The 4,562-nt window shown below is 41.8% G+C and overlaps 1 non-coding gene across 1 annotated transcript; it reads right to left on the bottom strand.

The window, feature by feature from the left end:
- Positions 1–842: 842 nt before the first annotated feature.
- On the bottom strand, positions 843–917 carry Trnap-cgg (transfer RNA proline (anticodon CGG)). Its single transcript has one exon. It is a non-coding gene; the product is annotated as a tRNA-Pro (tRNA).
- Positions 918–4,562: the final 3,645 nt, after the last annotated feature.

Here is a 4,562-nt window from a genome sequence, read left to right as displayed (position 1 = left end):
TATTGCGGCCTAGGTATAGCAGAAGTCCTTGACTGCATCGCTTCGTGATCATCAATCCTGATGTTAAATTTCTCGCTGTTCTCATTTCTGTTACTTCTCATTACTTTCGTTTTTGTTCGATTTGCTTTCAGTCCATATTCTGTACCAATTAGACCATTCCGTTCATTAGATCTTGTAACTTTTCTTCACTTCCACTGAGGACAGCAACGTCATCAGCGAAACTTATTATTGATACCCTTCCGACATGAATTTTAATTCCAGTCTTGAACCTTTCTTTTATTTCCATCATTGCTTCTTCGATGTATAGATTGAACAGTAGGGACGAAAGACTACATCCCTGTCTTACACCTTTTCCAGTTCGAACACTTTGCTCTTGGTCTTTGTGACTTAACGAGCATTTCGCGCTCATTTACATATATGGCCGAAAGAGTCAGCCTTCAGGAATTGTGAAACGAACCCTGTCGTCGAGAACCGTGTGCCACAAAGAGTGCAGATTCGCCACGAGATGGGGAAATTCACAGGCGTCTGTTGTGCTGAATGAGGCCTAGGCGCTGTGGTGTGCGAGTTAGACAGATGTGAACCTACGTCATAGGGAAAGCCTGTAGAAGCCGTTTGTGGCCAGGGAGAAGTAGCAGTGTTAAATATAGTGGACCTATGATCGAGTAATTACTATGGAAGACATACGGGAAGTTATCAACGAAACGCAAACAACAGTTTTGATAAGGGAAACGGTAACAGGAACAGATCCAATGATAAATTTCCAAGGGGTAATGGGGAAGGATACTTTCATGACAGGGACCGACATCAAGAACGTAAGAAACTTCCTGGCAGATTAAAACTGTGTGCCCGACCGAGACTCGAACTCGGGACCTTTGCCTTCCGCGGGCAAGTGCTCTACCAACTGAGCTACCGAAGCACGACTCACGCCCGGTACTCACAGCTTTACTTCTGCCAGTATCTCGTCTCCTACCTTCCAAACTTTACAGAAGCTCTCCTGCGAACCTTGCAGAACTAGCACTCCTGAAAGAAAGGATATAGCGGAGACATGGCTTAGCCACAGCCTGGGGGATGTTTCCAGAATGAGATTTTCACTCTGCAGCGTAGTGTGCGCTGATATGAAACTTCCTGGGATATTAAAACTGCGTGCCCGACCGAGACTCGAACTCGGGACCTTTGCCTTTCGCGGGCAAGTGCTCTACCAACTGAGCTACCGAAGCACGACTCACGCCCGGTACTCACAGCTTTACTTCTGCCAGTATCTCGTCTCCTACCTTCCAAACTTTACAGAAGCTCTCCTGCGAACCTTGCAGAACTAGCACTCCTGAAAGAAAGGATATAGCGGAGACATGGCTTAGCCACAGCCTGGGGGATGTTTCCAGAATGAGATTTTCACTCTCCTGGCTATATCCTTTCTTTCAGGAGTGCTAGTTCTGCAAGGTTCGCAGGAGAGCTTCTGTAAAGTTTGGAAGGTAGGAGACGAGATACTGGCAGAAGTAAAGCTGTGAGTACCAGGCGTGAGTCGTGCTTCGGTAGCTCAGTTGGTAGAGCAATTGCCCGCGAAAGGCAAAGGTCCCGAGTTCGAGTCTCGGTCGGGCACACAGTTTTAATATGCCAGGAAGTTTCATATCAGCGCACACTCCGCTGCAGAGTGAAAATCTCATTCTGGTATCAAGAACGTAGATTTGAGGGACCGGCGCCTGGCGAAATTATCCAGCGTAATGGGAGATCGGGAAACTCAGTGTCCCCGCATCTCAGGTCCGGAGATGGCAAAATAACCCGGCGATGAATAGGACGCGAGTAAACGTAAATGTGATAGGTGTCACAAATCGGCATAAAGGCGACAGAATACTGAAATGAAATTAGTAAGAGATGAGAATGAAATAGGTAAATTTTCAAATCAGATCGTACGTACAAGGCGTAATCCTAAGATAATGAAAGATAACGATAAAAGCGATGACGACGATTTAGGGAGAAATGATTTGTTTTATGAATGTGAGACGAAAGAGTGTGTGACTGTTAATACAATGAAAGATTCTATGTGCCAAAAGGATGCTGAGGTGGATCTAAATTTGGTGGAGTTAGACGGTATAGAAAGTTCTAAAGAGGTACTAACCAGCGGTAAAGATTATAGTGAAGAAGGTGATGATGTTCCAGGTGATATTGCAACGACGAAAGTTGTTAAAGAGGTTAATAAGGGCAGCGTACCATTAGTCTAGTCAGCTGTTGATGAATCTGTGTGTGTACCGGCGGATATTGCTGAATTAATTTTGAAGGAAGGTAGTAATGATGTTTTATGTGCTGAAGTTACGGAAGTTGAAGCTGCTGGTATTGATACTTCAGAAGAAGATATCTGTGTATATCTACTAATGGAGGTGAAACCAAAATTCTGGATGGATCTGTGGATCTTGAATGTTTGTTTGAGAATGAATGTGGATCTGAATTTGATGAGCAACCTGCAATTAATGTGATCCAGGAGCGTGTAGGAGAGGAAAAGGTATTATGCCCAGGTTTAAATCAAAACGCAGCGAAATTTAATGGCACTGTTGGTTCTGAAATTGCCCGATGCTCCAGCTACAATTTATATGATGTAACGGCAGAGAATGGTGAACCTATGAACGGTTCTTATATTGGTGATTTGTCAATGGAGGTAAATGAGGTTTTATGTAGCGATCTGTACGATGTAACAGCGGCTGTTGAAAGTGCTGTTTGTGAAGGTGTTTGTAATGACGTGGAAGTAAAAAGTAATGCTTTATTTCGTGACAATGATGTTGTAGCTACTAACGTCTATAATTTTTAGTGGGAATACAGTGAGTTTGATTCTAATATCTTAAGGAGGAAGGTGATTTCACTATAACTGATTGTCGATGGTATGGTAGAACATTACGATTGTTATTGCATCAATTGTGGACTCGAGAGAAGTTTAACACAGCAAGAGGTCTAGAAGGAAGAAAAAAATTAAACTAGGGCGAAAGACACATTTATTGAATTATTTTGGGACGAGTACGAAATTGAGGGGTGGATTGAACAGGATATGTATACTCTAGAGATGGAAGAGAATGGGAAAGTAGGTTAAGAAATAAGTATATCTGGTTCAAATGGCTCTGAGCACTATGGGACTCAACTGCTGTGGTCATAAGTCCCCTAGAACTTAGAACTACTTAAACCTAACTAACCTAAGGACAGCACACAACACCCAGCCATCACGAGGCAGAGAAAATCCCTGACCCCGCCGGGAATCGAACCCGGGAACCCGGGCGTGGGAAGCGAGAACGCTACCACACGACCACGAGATGCGGGCTAAGTATATCTGGGCTTGGATTATAAGATTATTTGGAAGGGTAATTTGCAATGTTCTATTTCAGGAATTATTGTAACTTGTTCGTTCTTTTGTCGCATAAGGGTGTTTTTGGCACAAGGTCTGCGCAATTATGAAGAGATAGTTTAGACGCACATTTGGGTGCGAGGAGGTCGGAGTACTCAATTGGTGAATGGTATCAAGCCGAAAACCAATGCACAGATTGCTCATAAATTAAGTTTTGGGGGTATGTAAGGGATTTATTTATTTGTATGTATGTGTTAGGCTTAACTTTTGGATGGTTTTATGTTTGTTGTAATTTCCAAATTATAAGTTATGGTCACGCCAATTTGGGTGCATGAACGTTGGAGAAATTTGGAAAATGAAAATTAATAATGATTACCTATGTTTATCTGCTTATCTAAGAGTATTTGGGGGGAATAATTTATTGTTATATGGAGTATCGATTTGTGTACGCAGCTTCACTGTACGGAATTAAACGAGGGGTTTGATTTTTTCGTATTTGTTGTTAATTTTGAGTCTAAGGTAGTTTTTTAAATTAAATGAAAATATTAATTTTCCGTTGAAGTCGATTGGGAATCTGTCACGAGATACATGTCTCTAGTGGGACTTTACGAGCACCTTGCAAACACTGTAAATCAATTGTTTACGGTGTAGTGTAGATGTGTTTGTATCGATTCCACTGGGGGGAAGCGTTCAGTATAGATCCTGGGTGGTTTCGGAAAGTGTTTGTTATCCAGTATCTACACTCAATTCGAATTTCAACAGATTTGTTCCCGGAAAATTTCGGAGGGGTACTCGGCTACGAATCTGTGGAGCACTAATTTCATTCTGACGAAAAGGTTCTGTGGAAGTGAGCGAAGTGGCACTGATATTTCTGCGGCATTTCTATAGACAGTAGATTTTGATAAATGTATAGATTTATTTGTCATTTAATTAATATGCCGCAATTTATAATTTATGTTAAACATAAGTTTATTTAAATTTAAAGCATGCTACCTCAACACCACTACAAATAATTACACTATTGATCTGGTGCTACGGATATTTATGTTACTGTATTATGAATTTGTGTCTTGTAAATTTGGGTGCTACTTCATAACATACATGGCACGCCAACGTGTTATCAAGTGGAGGTGTGTGAATTAATGAGAATTTCGCCCTAATTTAAACATATGGCCGAAAGAGTCAGCCTTCAGGAATCGTGAAACGAACCCTGTCGTCCAGGACGCTATGCTATAAAGAG

The sequence above is a fragment of the Schistocerca nitens genome, chromosome 8, assembly GCF_023898315.1.
Source record: "Schistocerca nitens isolate TAMUIC-IGC-003100 chromosome 8, iqSchNite1.1, whole genome shotgun sequence".
In the NCBI taxonomy this organism is placed as follows: Eukaryota; Metazoa; Arthropoda; class Insecta; order Orthoptera; family Acrididae; genus Schistocerca; species Schistocerca nitens.
This window is presented reverse-complemented; position numbering and strand designations above follow the sequence as displayed.